The sequence below is a fragment of the Peromyscus eremicus genome, chromosome X (genome assembly GCF_949786415.1).
Source record: "Peromyscus eremicus chromosome X, PerEre_H2_v1, whole genome shotgun sequence".
Classification (NCBI taxonomy): domain Eukaryota; kingdom Metazoa; phylum Chordata; class Mammalia; order Rodentia; family Cricetidae; genus Peromyscus; species Peromyscus eremicus.
The window spans coordinates 109183415-109203363 of NC_081439.1; the positions used below are offsets into that span (position 1 = coordinate 109183415).

Genomic DNA, 19949 nt, shown 5'->3' on the forward strand with positions numbered 1-19949 from the left:
TGAGGGATTGACAAAGTACTACGTGGTTTAACCTCCGAATCCCGAAGCAGCATGTACAAACCACAGCTGGATCCTGCCCTTGGTTGGTCATGGAACCAAGCTGAAGTGGGGTCTAACCTCAGGAGTTGTAACTGTATCTGTGAGCTTCCCAGCTCATTCAGGTTGCTGTGTAGAGTATCATTTTGGGGAGATGTAGCTCAGTGGGGAATTTTGTTTCCTCGAAGAAACATTCTATCCTGCAGGAGGCTCCTTTAAGCATAAAGGTAACAACCCAGAGTAGCTTTAGGAACTCCCTGCAACTGACCAGATTTCACTAGGCCCCCTTCCTGTCAGAGTAAGTAATAGCTGGGAGTCCCTCTCAGATGGAGAGAGCCAGGCTGCTCTCTCCAGCCTCAGACTAGACCAGCTGCCTGGGGGAGGTTTACATCAACTGAGGCACCCAGAAAGGACACACTCCAGCCTCTTGAGCTACCTGCAGGCTATGAAATGTGCTCCAGGTTCTCAGCTTTGTGAGCTGTCACGCATGCCAGGGTGGGCTTTGGTAGCTGTCTTTGAGTCATTTCCCTCCTGTAATTAACCCCAATAAAATTCATTGGTTTACCAAGTTAGACTTTGGTGGTATCCCTGCTTTGGTCTATCTCAGGCACCCTATCTGGGGTGAGTAGACATGTGTTGGTTGTCTCCCCAGGAAAAATTTTGTCACAACAGGAGTGTACCAACCTACATACCTAGAAGCCCCAGGTTTGATTCCCCCAAAAAACCCCTAAAAATGGGGTCATGGAGGCATACTAGGTCTGTAGTGTAATCCCCAACACTCCAGAGGCAGAAGCTGGAAGATCAGTATCATTTTTGTATGCCCCTATAACAAGACAGTGAAGCTTTATCCTCACTTTCTTTACAAGTACACATGCAATTTCAGAAGTAAGCCTGTTTCCTTGCCAACTCACCCAGCCAGTTCCTCACCATTGATTCAAGCAGTATTTAGCCATATGGTAGCTAACATGGACTTTTGCCTCCTTTTGTATCACAGTACCTGGAAGGCTGGAGGTGCAGCTCAGTGGTAGAGTTAAGTGCTTAGCATGCCTCAGGCCCTGGACCACACTGCACTTCATGTCCTCCCATGGAGGCTCACCCCTCATAACCTTATGGTAAGTTTGTATCACAGGATGTAAACATTGAGAATGTGCTGATAGTTCTGAACCCTTCTGAGGAAAACACAAGAGTACACTATTTTACATAAAGTTTCAGTTTTGGGCATTTATAATCACTGGACGTATTGCTACTGTGGTTTTTCGGTTTTTATAACCTCTCCTCTCCATCTGGACCTTTGTCAAGCACGCTACTCCAAATCAGTTCTGAAATGTTAAGACCTCAAAAATTGGGGGAGGTGTTAGACCCCCCCCCCAGTACCTTGGTTTTTATAGGCAAAAGATTTCAGTGCAGAGTGATTAAGTCCTGTGTTATACAGTAAATTAATGGGAACTAGTACCTTAGGCTAACTTGGAAGCCAAAAGTCACAGTTTTGTTTTGTTTTTTCCCCTGAATTTCTGAGTGTTAACTGTGTGGGTTCTTACCAGCAGTCTTCAGGAAGTACCTGGAACTGGCTGTCAAGGGAAATGAATATAATGAGTAGTGTTCTATGCCCAAAGGGCATTTTTTAAGTTATGCACTGACTTGAGATTGTCCATAATCGGCTCCGCTAGCTGACACTTAAATCAGTAGCCAGTGAAGGGGAATGAGGAACCTCTACCTCTTCCTGCCTCCATTTAAGATACCTCAACATTCTTTCACTCTTAAGCACAAAGCTGCCACCTCTGTGCAACCCACTCCCCAAATCGAAGCGCCACCAGAAAGTGGACAATTCCCGGTCTACTTTCTCTGGACCCTCCTGAGCGCCTTTTGCGCTGCACAGCAGTAGAGTGATGCAAGCCACCCATCCTTCCGAGGAGAGGGCAGACACGGGAACATGACATTAACGACGCCCACTCCCCGTCTTCCAAGCCCCCAAACGGATTCGATTGTTGTTTCGTGGGGCTTTTTTTTTTCCTTTTCTTCCTCGGAACCTCCGAAGTGTTCTTCCTTCCCATTGGCCAAAGCTGCCCCTTGACGCCACCCAGGCTTTGCTTGCTGATTGGTCGTCTCTGGATGTGCCCAAGCCTTTTTCCCAGGGTGTGGCGCCCCCCTCCCGCCCCCAACAGGGTTCTGACCCCTGGCTCCTCCCTTCCCCCCAACCCCCCCTCTCCGTTCCGAATGGTACCGCCCTGGCTCGGCTCCCCCACGGCCAGGCCGCTGCCCTTAGGGCCCCCGGACGGGGCGGGGCACACTGGGGACAGGCAGAAGGCGGTGGTGGCGCCTTCCTGCCGTGCCCGAAGCCACCCCCGCCACCGTACAGCAACCCTCCTAGGTTCCACTTTCCCCTGAGCAGTTTTCGCATTGCCTTGGTAGCCCCGTCCCGTCTGTTGCAGCCCCCACTGGTCTTTTGGTCATCCCAAAGGGCAGCGTTCAATCCCAGCCCTCCGCGCTCCACACGCCCATCCGCCTCCACCCTTGGATTCTCGAAAGGCTCCTTTTCTCCCAGAGTCTGTACACCCTTCCCCTCCCGGTCCCTCTTTCTAGCGGACTGTCCATCCATCCCCGGGACCTCCCTCCCTGTGTGTGGCCGTTCCTCCCAGCGGCCTCCACTTCGCGGCGTCCCCTCCCCTTCGTAGCCAGCGTGGTGGAGCACTCCTGCACCCCCCTTCTTCTCTGTACCCCGGCGCTCTCTTATGTTGTCCCTTCACGTCCCACTCTAAGCCCCTCCCACGCCACCCCCACACACACTCACACCCCTCCCTGCGAGGCGTCCCCCGGCACCCCTCCCCTAGCCCCGCTTGTCTATGCCCCTCCCACACACCCGGTCCTTTTGTCTCCTCTTTGGTCTCTAAGTCCCCCGCCCCTCCCTCCCGCCCGCCCTCGCTCCCCCCGAGCACTCTCTTATCTTCCCCAGGTCCCGGCGCCCCGCCCCCTGGCCGCGCCCCGCCGGCCCCCTCCCTCCCGCGGCCCCATCTCCGCCCTCAGCGCTCCGCCTTCCCCCACCTCTTCCCCCACCCCGCCCCCGGGGGCTCGGGCCCTCCAGCCGGGCCCACCTCCCTGGTTCCCTGGTTTGCTCCTCCCGCCACGGCCGCCGCGGAACCCAGACCCACCCTTCCCGGGCCAGCAGCTCACGCTCCCGCGCGCTCTCCCCACACATGCACTCCTCCCTCCGCCCTGCCTCGCTACCTCGCCCAGGCCCGAAAGCCGTCCTGCCCCGGGCACCATGCAACCCGCCCTCGGGGAAGCGTCTCTCTTTGCTGCCCGCTGCGGGCACCTCGCGAGTGGACCCACAGCCCAAGAGCGGGAACCCAAACTGGGCGGGCCCGAGCCGCCTCTACATAGCCCGGCCCTTGGAACCCGCCCGGGACCTGGCGCCCGTCGGAAGTGTATAAGGACCGGCTGAGCGCCACTCCTCTGGCCTGCCCAACGTGCCCAGGGGAGACGCTGCGACCACAATGCCAGGGATGTCTACCTAGAGCTTCCTCCCAGCTTCCGCCCCAAACCTGTGCCTTCAGTATGCTGCTCCCACCTGAGGACTCGCGCTCAGCGGGCCGAGGTTGGGACGCTGTGTCCAATACCCTCCCCACACCAGCGTCAGGAGCCTTAGTTATGGACAATCTGGCCCCGTTAGTGGGAGCCAGTGATACGCCTTGACCACCTAGGGAGACGGGGAATTCACATCCCAGTCTAGTGCTTCAGGAAGGGAGCACCTCCCTGCCCGAATTCTGGCCCATCAGAGAGACCGTGCCTCTGGGCTTTGTATCAACCTTCTGCAGGTGGAGGGCTTGGAACTAAACTCTTTCATCTCAGGTGAAGGATGCGTCCTAAGTAGAAAGCTCAGCCACAGGCCAATAACTACTTAAAAACACGTCTGTTTCATAATGCCCACGTTGACGGTATCTCTCGCCCGAACCTCTGCTGCCAAGACCTTATTTACTCACCAGACTGGAAGCTCTTTGAAGGAGGTCCCTGTTCCTTACCCTAGCTCACTCAATGAATCTCTTGTGATTGGCAGATAACTGGATGTGTTTGTTAACTGCCCGCCTTTTGTGACTTAAGGTTGTACACTGGCGAGGGCCAGGATCAGATCGGGATTATTAGCTTGTGCCAGGCACAGCATGGTGCCCAAACGGTTTTTGAAAGGGCAATCAATGGTTTTTTGAAACTGATGAAAGTAATTATGCAGGAGGCAAATGCCTACCTCTGGATCCCCAGAACTGTGGATGCACCTGAGAGAGAGACTAAGGAAGTTGCTTTAGCTCATCTGCAATCCAAAGCAGAGCTGCTGGTGCCAGGTAGAGCCCCAGTCATCAACTGAACACAATGGTGTTAGGACTCTCCACTACCGGGAGGGGGTCTGCAAGGAGACATAAAGTCATCAATTCCAAGTTTACAACTGAAACCAAAAAAAAAAAAGTAAGTAGCCAGGGTTTTCTCACTGTGAAACAAACTGTCCCATATAAGGAACAAACCTGTAGCTCTGTCCCAAGGTCGAGCTGAACCCCAATCTGTCAAAAGAAAAAGGCTACAAACAGACTGGAATCCATCAACACCAATTACCGCGGGGTGGCGGGGGGACGGACAGTGAAAAGACTATTTCCTCCCATTTATGGATATATTCACCCTGTGCTTTGTAGCAGCTCATTTGTAACCTGGTCACTTTAGGGTTAGTAAAACTCCCTGCCCACCTCATAACCCCACCCCCAGATGGTCTGTGTTCTCTGTCCTTCCTCAGCCCTACACTGGCTTCACCCAAGCCAGCCTGCTCTAAATGGACACGGTCAGTGATCCAAGCAGAAACTGAAACAGTAACAATCAGACAGTGTCAAGAGACTCCGGCAGAGATGCCTCGGATGGCCCGGCCTCCTCCTCTGCCTTGGCACAGATGTTCTCATTGTCCAGGAAAGAAATACCAAATTCCCTCTTCAAGCTGGAGAGGGGATATTGCAAGGCTTATCCCCAAGGCCCAGCCCAGTTCCTCTGCCCCCTGATTATTCATCAGCTTGAGACTGTCAATATCTCCTCTCCCCATGCTAGCCAAGATTTTTCTCCCCTTCACCAGAGATTAAGGGGAGTGGGACCGGAGCTGCATGAGATTACTGAACTGTTCTGCAGATCTCTTTAGGGACTGTTAGCACATCAAAATACATATTTGGAAAATGCTCACAATTAACACTGGGGAAAAAAACAGTAAACACAGTGTCACTTTGCCAGGCTCAACAGTTTTGTTTTGTTTTGTTTAAATGCTAATGGCCTCAAATGGGGAGCAGCATCCATCAGTTAAATAAACAAGCCATTAGACTGAGACTAGAAGTGTCAACACATGACTAATCTACTAATTGGGAGAAGCCATAGAGTAGTGAGGAAGAAGGCAGCAAAGGATGCTGGAGGCTGTGTAGTGGACAGCTCAGGCACTTAGCATGTGGGGCTTAGAGCCAAGAAGACCTGAGTTTGAATCCTGCCCTCAAACAGTTCATAGCACTGTCTTCCATAAGTTTTTTGGTTTTTTTTCCCCCGAGCCTCTGTTCCCCATTCTGTAGAATGGGCATAATAATGGTACCCATATTACAGGATTGTTAGAGGCTGAACGGAGATGATACCGATAAAGCTGTTGATACTGGGCCTGCCATATCATCAGCATTCCATGCCTTGTTGGCTACACCTGATAACGTGAGGTAACTTGCAACAGTGAGCACTTTTTAAAAATGAAAAAGAATTGACACTTTGTCTGTAGGTATGCATGTCTCTTGTCTCCAGGTCCTCATTCCTCACCATATATCTGGCAAGGGCATGCTTTTGGTTGATTCTAGCATGTTTGCATTGTTTGATTGAGAGTTTTGTTTTTATTTTTGAGTTAGTGTCTTGTATAGTCAGAGTGTCCTCAAACTCACTATATAGCTGAGGATGGCCTTGAACTCTTGATCTTTCTGCTTCCACCTACCAAACACTGAGATTTTAGGTCTGTATCACTGAGCCTACCTGGTTCTAACTTCTTTTCTTTGTTTCAGTCACATTACATAGTCCTAGTTGGCCTGGAACTCACTCTGTAGAGCAGACTGGCCTTAAACTCACAGAGATCCACCTGCCTCTGCCTCCTGAGAGCCAGGATTAAAGTTGTGGGCCACCACCACCCAGAATGTATGTGTGTGACTGTACATGCCTCAGCATATGTGTGGAGGTCAGAAGACACCTTGAGTCAATTCTTTCCTTCCACCTTGAGGGTTCTGAGGATTAAACTCAGGTCATCAGCCTTGGTGACAAGCACCTTTATCAGCCCTGTGTTCTTGTGTGAACATTCACATTGCTTTTTCTCTTCTTTTTCTATTCTAGGAGATTTGGGGATTCCTTCTGTGTGATTAAGAAATTAAGCTGGTTGTGCATTAACCTGCCTTCCCCTTGCTGGGTCTTGTAGTTGTATGATAGCAACTACATTTTTTTTATTTGAAAAAAGAAATCCTGTCTAATGGTTCAAGCCTAGAATCCCAGCACTTGGGAGGCTGAGGGAGGAGGATCATTCTGGAGCCAGCCTGGGCCAGAGTCAGACTCTGTCTCAAGCAAAAAATAGCAACAGGGCTGGAGAGTTGTCTCAGTGGATAAGAGCACTGGCTACTCTTCCAGAGGTCCTGGGTTCAATTACCAGCACCCACATGGCAGCTCATAACTGTAACGCCAGTTTCAGGTGATCTGACACCCTCACACAAATATTCATGCAGGCAAGACACAAATGTGCCGGGTGGTGGTGGTACATGCCTTTAATCCCAGCATTCGAGTTCGAGGCCAGCCTGGGCTGCAGAGTGAGGTCCAGGACAGGCTCCAAAGCTACACAGAGAAACCCTGTCTCAAAAAACCAAACAAACAAACAAACAAAACCCACAAATGCACATGAAATAAAAGTAAATAAATTACTTTAAAAACAATGACAACAAAAGTCTCTGGAAGTACCCAGGAAGAAATAATAGATTTGAGGGCATTTTCTGGTCTATTAACAGGTGAAGGTGGTATGGAAGAGAAATTGGACCCTCTGGTCCACAATCTTCAATGGTTTATTTAGTTGTTGTTTGTTTTTGTCATTGTTAGAATTGTACTGGTTTGGAGAGTTTAGTGCTTTTTCTTTATTTATTGGAGGGACATGCCCCGGAGGTCAGAGAACAGCTTGCTGGAGTAGGTTCTCGCCTCCCATCATGCGTGTTCTGAGACTCAAACTCAGATTGTCTGGCTTGGCAGCAAGCACCATTACTTGCTGAGCCTTCTTGCCAGCACAGTCCTGTTATTTTGGTTTTCACTTTTTTCTTTTTTAAAGATTTTTCTTTTATTTCATGTGTATGATTGTGTCACTGTATGTATGTATGTGCACTGCATGTGTGTGGAGCAGATAGTTGTGAGCCTCCATGTAGGTACCTCAGAAACGAAACCCAGGTCCTCTGGAAGAACAGCAAGTGCTCGTAACCACTAAGCCATCTGTCTAGCCCCTGTTTTTGCAACAAGGTCCCAAGTAGCCCAGGATGGCCTTGAATTCAATATGTAGCTGAGGAAAACCTTGAGCATTTGATCCTCCTGCCTTCACCTCCGCAGTGCTGGGATTACAAATTTGTGTGCTCCCATACCTGGTTCGGTGAAGTGCTAGAGTGAAGAACCCAGGGCTTCGGGACAGGTTAGTTAAGCACTCTGTCAACTGAGTAACTATCCCCAGCTTCAGAATCTTCAGCTGTGTCTTTGTAAATTCTGCCTTGCGTTTAGAGTCCTGAGTAGACAGACTGTCATCGACACCCATAGACATTCTTCTCCCCAGTTCTACAACTGGACTACCCCCACACTAGCAATGGGATTATTCTCCAACTCCACTCTCCTTCAGTTACCCTTACACCTAAGCCTTGAATCAGGCTCCCTCCTGGCTCCACACTTTTGCATTTGCTTTTTTTCAAATGTCTCACTCTGCAGTCCTGGCTGATCTCAGAGACTCCGAAATTCTCCCACCTCAGTCTTCCCAGTGCTAAAATTACAGGCATGCATGCTGAAGTCCTGGCTCTGAGAATACCAAGCAAAAGAGGGCGGATTCACTCGTAAACTCTCCACAGGGATTAAGAGGTTTATGTGTTCTCCCTTTTCCTTCAGCAATTCAATTGCACTTCTCCAAGCCCAAGTTCTGTTCCAGAGTCTCAACTGTTGGCAACTGCATTGCCTATTTGGGCTACCCAAATTAGCCCCTCACCTTGTTCTCTGTCAATCAAATTCTCTTCCTTAAAGGACCAGCTAAATTGACTACGGTGTAGAAAGCTGCCCATGGTCCCCAAGGTGAGTTCAGCTTTTCACTCCCTAGTAGTTCATAACCAGGTATCCCCCCTTAGAGGGCCTCCTTGCCAACTATCTGGCATAATTTTTTTTCTGTTAGACACATGTAACCTTCTTGAGGACAAGATGCATTTCAGAGGACGTGGTACCACACACCTTTAATTCCAGCACTCAGGAGGCAGAGGTAAGGTGGAGTTCTGAGTTATGGGCCAGCCTGCTCTATGTAGTGAGTTCTGGGCCAGCCTGCTCTATGTAGTGAGTTCTCGGACAGCCAGCGGTGTTACACGGAGAAATCCTGTCTCAAAACGAAACAAAACAAAATAAAACAAAACAGGAAGACAAAGCCACAACTTGGTGGGAATTGGAGGGTGTTATGGTTTACAGGACAGGCTCCTAGGGGTGACATGGGATGATGGCATCAGAAACTAATAAAAAATTGGTCATGTGGTACCAGGCATGGTGGTGCACACCTTTGCTGTCAGCACTGAAGAGGCAGAGGCAGGCAGATCTATGTGAGTTCAGGGTCAACCTGGTCTAGATAGCAAGTTACAGGTCCATCACCTACAAAGAAAAAAGAGGTTATTCATGCTTCCATGCTTCAATATTTCAGGTGTTTCACAGGTTATCTCACTTCACATTCATCACAACTATGTAGAATAGGTAGTTATTTTCTGTTTTTTTTTTTTTTTTTTTTTTTTTTTTTTCTAGACAGGGTTTCTCTGTGCAGCCCTGTCTGTCTTGGAACTCGATCTATAGACCAGGCTGGACTCCAACTCAGAGATCTGCCTGCCTCTGCCTCCTGATCCCTGGGATTAAAGGTGTGTGCCACTACTGCCTGGCAAATAGGTACTGTTGCTGTGCCCATTTTACAGATGAGAAAAGGGATTCAGAGAAATGAAGGAATTTACCTTGAGTTGCCCAGATAAGACAATAGAAGATCTAGGATTCAAATCCAAGTCCAGTGACCTTCTCCTTATATCCTGCAGCTTCCAAAAGTACCCAAATGAGCCTACCACCTTCTCTGCTTCCATTTTACAGCATACAAGACATACTTTGTGCATGCCCTTGGAAGTTCGGTATACACACACACACATACACACACACACAGTGACCTGCATGTTTGCAACGTGATTGCGCTGATTTTTTTTTAATATGAAAATACTCCTAAATCAACTCAACCTGATGAGGAGTAGAGGATGGCTGGGCACAGCCATGTACTTCTCAAAAGGGATATAGAATTTCTTTTCTCATGCTCCTAACTGTAGAGCAAGTTTTATAACTCTACAATGACCTTGGAACTTGCACACACCCCCTTTTCAGTCTAACTGGCTTCTTGCTGTCTGTCTCATTCTTTGCAACTTCAGTTGTCTTATCTGGGTATTTGTTTGTTTTTGTGCCAATATCTCCAAAACGCCACGCCCCCCCACACACACACATGTGGATTCCTGATGTTCCAATAGCCTGCGGTGCCCTCCCCCACCACTCTCCATACTTCAGTTCTCCAAGTCAGTGTTCCAGTTTCTCCTCCTTCCAGAAGCCTTCCCAGACTCTGATCACCTGCCAGCTTTTTGATCTGGTCTGATTTTGCTATGTGTCCCCATCTGGCCCAGACCCTAGACCTTCCTGGTCAACCTCCAGAGTGCTGGGCTTACAGGTGCGTCAGCGCTACAGCAAGCTCTGATGTTTCTTTGAACCCAAATCTCGATTCTCATCTTCCTTCTGGGCTTGCACTCGCGCCCCCACCCCCCCACCCCTTCTCTCATTGCTCCTTGGGAGCTGTTTCCTTGACCACACTTGTCCCTTGAGTTTGAAGTTCCAGGTAGAGGAAAGTCTTTAGGAAAGAAAGACTTCATCAAATAAATCCCTTTCTCTTGCCTGTGAACCTCATGTTCCCTCTACCCTCCACACATATGTGGTGACATGAGTGCCTATACAAATGAACACAGAGAAGCAAATGAATGTGATAAAAAAAAAAGGCCTAGACCAAGCTGGACAGTGGTAGTGCATGCCTTTAATTTCAGCATTCAGGAAGCAGAGGCAGAAGGATCTCTATGAGTTTGAGGCCAGCCTGGTCTACAGAGCGATTTCCAGGATAGTCAGGGCTACACACAGTGAGATCCTGTCTCAAAAAACAAAAACAGATAAAGAAACAAAAAAGGCCTAGACCAATTACCCACCTTCAAATGCGGCCATGTAGGTTCAGGGGATTAAAGCCAGATGTTAAGCCCCTGTGTGCTGAACCATTTCACTGGCCCCATGGTAGCCTCCTTGCTCTAGTGTCTTGTAGTACAGGCAAAGTGAGAATGCATATAGCAGAAAATGTTTGAAATGTTTCTGATTTCAGCCTTAGCTAGGAAGTTAGTTATCAGTAAGGAGAGTTCCAGTTCACCTTTTAATCATTTGTCCAGGCATTGGAAAGTGGGTAATTGGTAGGTTGTAACTCTGGCTTTGATCTGGCCACTCTGGTTAAAAGATGCCCTTCCACTTGCGTATAAGAAAATACCACCTTTGAAAAAGGGAAGGGGGGGACAGCTATATACACTCCTGAAGGCTCAGACACTCCTGCAGAAGGGACTGAAAGAATGCCAGAGTGGCTGGGGTACCTGAACTGGAGATAATGCCACATGCCTCTATTCCCAGGACTTGGAAAATGGAGGCAGCAAGATCAGCAGTTCAAGGCCCACCTTATCTACATAGCAAGTTCACTGCCAGTTTGAAGCATATGAGCTGTCTCAAAAAACAAACAAAAGTACCATCTTTGACCCTTAAAGAGGGGCAATTACTGATGACCCATATTCTGCTCCCTCCCTAACTACTCCACACACTTTCTTTTGAGTCAGGGTCTTATTTTATACTGGCTGAGCCAGTACTCACCGTGTAGCCCAGGTTGGCCTTGAACTTGAAATACTTCTGTTTCAAACTTCTTGGGATTACAGGTGAGTACCATCCCATCAAGCTCCCCATTTCCTTCCAACCACAAATATTTATAATATTGGAGTAAGGTGATGAGAAAAGACTTTTTACACATCACAGATGAGAGGTCACACTTAGACCAGGTTCTAGAAATGGGTCTGTCTATGTACTTGAGGACTCCACTGTGGCCTAGAGTAAGTTGAACGTTCAGTCTGTTGTTAAGACCCGGATTAGAAGTCAGGGTGGCTGTCAAGTCCCTGGGGGCATCCTATTGAAGATAGCAATCATAGGGCTAGGAGCGTGAGGAAGTAGTGGCGTGCTGCCTAGTACAGGAAGCCCTGGGTTCCATCCCCAAAGTGACCAAGTGTCAAGAACTGTGTTCACTTGGGATCCTTTGTTCTGTGAGGCAGTGAAAGGTTCATGAAATCAGCCTCAGGGGCCAACTTCCATTCCAGACTTTGGCACTACTTTTCTCCTGGGGCATTAGACAACTCATTTCCCCTCTCTGATCCAGAGTCCTCGTGTAATCAATGCTAAAAAGCGGTCTTAATCTCTAGGGTCCCATAAGAAAATATAAGAAAAGAATTGGGAAAATGTAAAGTAGTAAAGCAAAATGAAATATTGGTTTCCTCCATTAAAAAATGTTCTAGGGGGGCTGGAGAGATGGCTCAGAGATTAAAAGCACTTCCAGAGGTCCTGAGTTCAATTCCCAGCAACCACATAGCAGCTTATAACCATCTATAATGAGATCTGATGATCTCTTCAGGTGTGCAGGCAAACATGCAGACAGAACACTGTATACATAATAAATAAATAAGTAAATATTTTTAAAAAAAATGTTCTAGGGCCAGGCGGTGGTGGCGCCCATCTTTAATCCCAGCACTCGGGAGGCAGAGGCCGGTGAATCTCTTTGAGTTCAAGGCCAGCCTGGTCTACAGAGTGAGTTCCAGGACAGGCTCCAAAACTACACAGAGAAACCCTGTCTCAAAAAAAAAAATGTTCTAGAAAGGACTGGGGATCTGGCTCATTTGGTCAAATGCTTGCTTAGCATGCATGGAGTCCTGAGTTCCATCCCTAACACGGAATAATCCAGGTATAGGAGAGCATGATTGTAATCCTGGCATGGAGGTGAAGGCAAGAGGATCAGGAATTCAAAGTCATCCTCAACTATGTAGTAAATTTAAGGCCAACTGGGCTACATGAGTTCCTCTCTCAAAAATGAATATATTTATGTGTATATATATGTATGTATACATATGTATGACCATCACATGCTCATTGTAGAAGTTTTGAAAATACAGGCAACTATAAAAAAAATCATAAAACTTGTTTGTAATCCTACCAACATGAAGCTTAGTACTGTTAACATTTTAGTATTTTATTTATATCTATTACATATTTTTTATTTTTAATTTGGTATTTATAGATTACATGCAAAATTACTGATAGCATGTTAAGTATAGCACATTGCTTTTAACATTTTTCTTATTTTAAACGTTTTTATTACATTTATTTAGTGTGAGTGTAAGCACATGTGTATGCATGTATACATGTTAGTGTGTGTGTGTGTGTGTGTGTGTGTGTGTGTGTATGTACGTGTGTGTAGATCAGAGGGCAATGTGTGGGAGCTGGCTCCCTGGTTCTACTGTGGGTATTGAACTGAGGTCACCAGCCTTGGTAGCAAGTGACTTTATTCACTGAGCCATCTTGACAGCTTTTACTATTTTTTAAAATTTATTTATTTTGTGTACATTGGTGTCTTGTTTACATATATGTCTGTGTGAGGGTATTGGATCCCCTGTAACTGGAATTACAGTTATGAGCTGTCCTGTGGGTGCTGAGAATTGAACTCGGGTCCCCTCGAGCTATAAAGACAGTTGTCAGCTGACACAGCAACAAGTGCTCTCAACTACTGAGAAATCTCTCCAGCCTGAGTTCCATATATTTTTAAGAAACAAGCTGATTTTTAAAAAAAAAGGCTTTCCTAAACACTCTGATACTGAGTTTAAGTGAAACAAATAACTATTAGGATGTATAGTTCAGTATTTAAAATTGCACTTCTTGGGCTGGGAGTGCAGCTCAGGTGGTAGTCCTGGCCTGGCCTGGATACAGCTCTGGATTCTGTCCCTAACACTGTACAAACTGGGGATGGTATTCCATGCCTGCAACCCCAGCACTTGAGAGGTGGAGGCAGGCAGAACAAGAGTTCAAGGTCATCTTGGTTACACAGCAAGTGTAAGATCAGCACGGACGACAGGACAGCCTATCTCAAAAAGCCAAAAGAGAAAGGAAGGGAAGGACAGAGGATAGGTCATGTTGAATTTTTTTCTAGTTTATTATCCATTTGTTTTGTTTCATTTTACAACTTTGTTGTTGTCATGTGATTGTGTGTGTGTGTGTGTGTGTGTGTGTGTGTGTGTGTACTAGAGTATATGTGTGTGGAGGTTGAAGAACAACTTTGTGGAGTCAGGTTTCTCCTTCCACCTGTACGTGGCTTCCAAGGATTGAACTTGGCTCCTCAGGCTTCCCAATCAAGTGTTCTTACTTGCTGAGTCATTGCACTGGAATTTTTTTTTTTTTTTTGAGACAGGGTCTTGCTACATAGCTAAGGCTGGTCTCAAATTCACTGTGTAGCCTAGGTTGTCCTTGAATTCAGGATGATCCTCCTGCTTCAGCTTTTCTAATGTTGGGATTATAGGCATGTGCCACCACTCCCAGTTTATTGGCTATTAGAATTTATTATATGCTGGACATAATGGCACACACCTTTAATTCAAACATTCTGGAGGCAAGGTCTGGAGGATCTCTAAGTTCGAGGCCAGCCTGGTCTACAAAAGTGGTTCCAGGACAGCCAGGGCTACACAGAGAAACCAAAAACTTAAATTTTTTTAAATTGCCAATTTGTGTCCTTTGACTGTTTTTGTTGTTGCTTTTTTTTTTTTTTTTTTTTGGTTTTTTGAGACAGGGTTTCTCTGTGTAGCTTTGGAGCCTGTCCTGGAACTCACTCTGTAGCCCAGGCTGGCCTCGAACTCACAGAGATCCGCCTGGCTCTGCCTCCTGAGTGCTGGGATTAAAGGTGTGCGCAACCGCTGCCTAGCCTTTGACTGTTTTTCTATGAGTTGCTCATCTTTTCCTGTAAACTTGTAAGACTTTCAGGTTTTTTTAATTAAGACATTCTGAGCTGGAGAGATAGCTCAAAAGTTAAGCGCTCTTGCTACTTTTCTAAGAAAACCTGAGTTGACCCATGTCAGGTGACTATATATGACTCCAGCACTAGGAAACCCAATATCCTCCTTCTGGCTCCTGTGGGGACATACAAACACTTTTAAGAAAAGACGTTTTAGAGCAAGAAAGATGTTCAGTGATTACGAGTACATGCAGTCCTTGAAGAGGTCCCGAGTCTGGTTCCCACCACCCATACATATCAGGTGACTCACAACCATCCACCTGTATGAACTCCAGCTCCAGGCAGATTTGATGCCTCTGACCTTCAGAGACACTCACATACATGGGTACATACCCACACATGCATCATACACATAATTTAAAAATTAAAAATGTTTTATGTTTTGGCCAGGTAGTGGTGGCACACGCCTTTAATCCCAGCACTTGGGAGGCAGAGCCAGGCGGATCTCTATGAGTTCGAGACCAGTCTGGTCTATGGTGTGAGTTCCAGGACAGGCTCCAAAACTACGCAGAGAAACCCTGTCTTGAAAAACCAAAAAAAAAAAAAAAAAGTTTTATGCTTTTACATGGCCAAATCTACTTCATCCTTCACTGTTCCTTCATTTGCCTTTAAACCTAAAACAACTTGCCCTACTTCCAAGATCAGATCACAAGTACATTCACCTATTTTCTTCTAGATTGTTTATGGCCTTATTTTTGTTTTTTTTTGTTTGTTTTTCAAGACAGGGTTTCTCTGTGTAGCTTTGGCTGTCCTAGAACTCAATCTGTAGCCTGGCCTGGAACTCAGAGATCTGCCTGATGAGGCCTTTCTTGATCACTTTAGGCCATAGTAGACAACAACAAGCTTTTATTTAACAGAGTCTTAAGTAGCTCAGACAAGATTTGAATTCACCAGGCAGATAAGGGTGACCTTGAACATCTGATCTTCTTGTCTCTATGTCCTAAGTGCTGGGATTGCAGGCATGCCCCACCATATCTGGTTTATGGGGTGTTAGGGATCAAACTTAAGACTTGTGATGATAAGCAAACACTCTTCAGACTGAGTTATCTCCAGCCCAAGAATGGCCTTTAAAGTCAAAGGAAGCTGGAACCAAGTCTCTGCTTCATTCTTTACTTACGTCCTAGCTGTGTGATCAAAGGCATCTTCAACTTTGTCTATAATGGGATTCCAAGGCCTGCAAGATGGCTCTGAAGAGAAAGATACTTGCTACTAAGCCTGATCTGAGTTCAATTCTGGGGACCCACATGGTAGGAGAAAACTGACTCCCAAAAGTTGTCCTTTGGTCTTCACATATGTGCTGTGGTACATACACCTCCATAAACAAACAAACAAACAAATAACTAAATAAATAAATGTAATTTTAAAGAGGAGATACGAGCTGAGCATAGTGGTACATACCTGTAATCCCAACACTAGGGAGGTAGAAGCAAGAGGATGAGGGTTTTTTCTTTTTCTTTTCTTCTTTTTTGTTGTTCTTGTTGTTTTATTTTATTTTATTTCATTTTTTTGTTTTTTTGAGACAAGGTTTCCACATATAAACAGCCCTGGCCATCCTGGAACTTACTCTGTAGACCAGGCTGGCCTTGAACTCAGAGATTTGCCTGCTTTTGCCCCACTAGTGCTTCAATTAAAGACATGCACCACCACTGCCCAGTGAGGATCAGTTTTTCAAGACATTCTCAGCCACATAATGTTCCAGGGCAGCCTGGGCTATGAATGAGACTCTGTCTCAAACTCACACCCCCAATTAAGATACTAATAGTTTCCAATCTATGCATTGTTTTTTTTGTTTGTTTGTTTTTGTTTTTTTAACAAAAACATCGACGTTTAATTCCCACACACACACACCCCAAACACTGACACTAGGCTGATTTCCCATATGACATTATTTTCTACTATAAGTATGGCATTGTTTTAATGACTAAATAATGTATGTAGAATAGCCAACCAGACACCTCAGACATAGTTAGCTGGACGTGGTTGCTCCTGTCTGTAATCCGACCACTTAAAAGACTGAGGCAAGACGATCTAGAGTTAATTTGAGGCTGGCTTTTTTTTTTTTGACAAAGTCTTACATAGCAAGACTTTATCTAAAAAAAGGGAGGGGGCAACTGGCTCTGGCATGGTGGCATCCAACCACTTAACAGACTGAGGGAAGACGATCCAGAGTGAGTTCAAGACCAGCTTTTTTTTTTTTTTTAGACTATGTAAAACTGTCTTTAAAAAAAAAATAGTCAGGTGGTGGTGGCGGCGGCGGCGGCGGCGGCGGCGGCGGCGGCGGCGGCACACGCCTTTAATCCCAGCACTTAGGAGGCAGAGTCAGGTGGATCTCTGTGAGTTTGAGGCCAGCCTGGTTTACAGAGTGAGATCTAGGATAGGCACCAAAACTACACAGAGAAACCCTGTCTCAAAAAACAAACAAACAAACAAACAAACAAAAAACCACTGGGGGCTGGAGAGATAGCTCAGTAGTTAAGAGCACTGACTGCTCTTCAGAGGACCTGGGTTCAATTCCCAGCACCCACATGGCAGCTCACAACTGTCTGTAACTCCAGTTTCAGGGGACCTGACCCCCATGGCAAAACACCAATGAACATCAAATAAAAATAAATAACTTTTTTTAAAAATGAAATTTAAATAAATAAATAATAAAAAGGCAGCAACAAGCCTTGGCATGGTGGCACACACCTTTAATTCCAATGCTTGAGAGGCAAGTAGATCTCTGTGAGTTTGAGTTCCAGGCCAGCCTGGTCTACAAATCCAGTTCCAGGACAGCCAGGACTACACAGAGAAACCCTGTCTCAAAAATAGAAAAAAGAAAGTATATGTGTTGGGGTGTGGTATGTGTACATGAGGTGCCTTCATAGATGGCCTCAGATTCCACTGGAGCTGGAGATACATGTAGTTGTAAGCCACCTGATGTAGGTGTGGAGAACCAAACTCAGGCCTCGTGCAAGAGCTGTTTGTGCTCTTAACCACTGGGCAATCTCTCCAGCACTGACATTTCTGGTTTAGATTGCTCAGTATCCCAATGCCCTGATGATTTAAAGTAAATCCACTGACAGCTAGGTCAAAACATGTCACCCAGAGCTTGCCTAGCCCGATGCTAGAGTTCCCTCTGGACTTTGGGACTTCAGCATTTTCTGTGCTTCAGGGGAGAGCATCAATAAATCCTGGTGGTATCTGTGTCCAGGCGTACAAAATAGCAGCAAGTCTTTGGAGGGAACCCTAATGTCATGGCATCCTAAGCAAATTAGGCATGTGTCATGGACTATTCCCTTTTTCTGAGGCTGACTCTTTATGATTTTTGTTTGTTTGTTTGTTTGTTTGGTTGGTTAGTTGGTTCTGTTTTTGAGACAGGGTCTCATGTAAATTAGACTGGCCTCAAGCTTTGTAGATGAAGACAGCCTCGAACTTCTGATTTTTCTGCCTCCAATTCTTGCCACCATGCCTGGTTCTCTCTGGTGATGGTGTTAGAACACAGGACTTCATACATATTAGGGGAGCACTCTACTAACTGAGCTATTTCTCGGCCTTGATTTTCACAGTTTTGGCCACAGTGAGATCCCAGAGAGCTTTCAGCAAACTCTTCGTATGCTTTCATTAGGATTAGATGCTATCGCTTGCAACCAAGAGCTTGACTGAGCAGCTCAGTGGTAGAGCCCATGATTAGTATGTGTTCAGCCTTAGGATCAATCCCTGGAAGAAATCACTAACGGGTTATCATAATACCACTTCTAAGATTTTCTTTGGTGATCATGATGACATGAGGTGCTAACTTGTTTTCCTCAAATATTCACATATCCCAAACCATTCGTTAAGTAATACATTCTTCTCCACTGATTTGAAGTGGGTGAAATTTCCCCTTAAAAATCAACTCTTGCTCCAGGATTGTCCCTTTGACCCCATTCCTCCTAGAACTCCAGTGGGTTGTTCTTCTTTTCTGGAGCCCAGACCTGCCTGCTCCAGACCAAAGCTTCTGGCTAAGGACTAGCTACAGTCTCCTTTGTCCTGAAGCTAAAGGGCTGCTACTCAGGGACAGGCCTGCCGAGCTTCATGCCCCCCATAGTAAACCATTTACTTGATGGTTCTTGACTCAGATTAGAGAAACTCACAGACATAATTTCGAAGGGTTTACTTAGGCCCAAGGAAAGCCCTAGCGTTCTTCTCCACCCCCTCACTGGCTCCTTATATTTCTTACACTCATCACCACTCAGCTGGTATACAGTATCCTTCCTCCTGACCTGGGCCCCTAAGGCCTGACAGTGGCTATAGTGCTTACTACCTCCTGGCCCACTGTTTAGGTGACAGCAAAACTGAGTTAAAAGCCGGACCTGGGGGCACACAGTTGCCTCTCTAACATTCTGAAGACAGAGGCAGGAGGACTTCATGTTCCAGGCCAACTTGGAGTAAATAGCAAGAAGCTGACCCTGACCTCACATACACACCAAAAACTGAGTTTTTGCTGGAGATGTAGGTCATCTTGTAGAATACTTGCCTAGCATGCATGAAGCCCTGGGTTCCATCTCTAGCATCATGTAAAAGTAGGCATGGTGGTGCACACCTGTACTCCTAGAACGTGGAAAGGAGGAAGAAACAGAAGGATCAGAACTTCAATGATACCTTTGATTACATATAGTGAGTTCTGGCCAATGTGAGATTCATGAGATCGATCTCAAAAACAAACACGTGAGTGTTGTCCCAGCATTGGAGGTGCTAACTCTACCTGGTAGAGGAGAAACATAACTAGCCTCCAAAGACTTCTTCAAGAAGATTTCATTTGAGCATGGGCTCAGAAGACAGGCTAGAGCCTGGGAACAGGAAACATCATGAGCTGAAAGAGGGGATGGTCTTCTGAGGCTAAAGTTACATTGGTGTACACATGGCACCAAAAGATCTGAAGATGCCTTAGCTTTCATTAAGTGTAAGGACAATGTTTGGCAGTACATGCACCAAAACTGGAACATGGAGATGAGCATGACCCCTGTGCAAGAATGACAAGCGAATTTGTGAGGCATTTGGTATTTTTATTACTCTGTATGCTAGGTAAAAATTAACTTTTCAAAGTGTAAGGACAGACATCTGTGGAAATGCCTAAGTAAAAGTAGAGATCCCAATCAATTCCTTGGGAAATAATTGAATATGAATGTGGAGGATGGGAAACATGTGGTTCTGTAATCGTCTTTGGCAAGGACCTCTGTCATTAAGGGCATTGCTGAGGTGGTCATGGTTAAAGAACAAAGGAAACGGTAGGCCTGGGAGCTTTGAAAAAGCAACAGGAATCTACACAATGAACAATTATGTGATCACTAAGATAATGTTTACAAATATCAAGGAAATTACCATTGCAATTTTAGGTTAAAAAGCAAGCTATAAAATTATGTATTAAGTTTAATCACAAACTATCTATCTGAGGAAAATATGCATTTTTTTAAATGACTGGGGGGCCAGGGATGTAGCTCAGTTAGTAAAGTGTTTGCCCAGCATG

General features: G+C 46.1%; 1 pseudogene; it reads left to right on the top strand.

The window, feature by feature from the left end:
* The first annotated feature begins 19389 nt into the window (after nt 1–19389).
* LOC131900276 (U6 spliceosomal RNA) lies at nt 19390–19490 on the top strand (annotated as a pseudogene).
* The last annotated feature ends 459 nt before the right edge of the window (nt 19491–19949 follow it).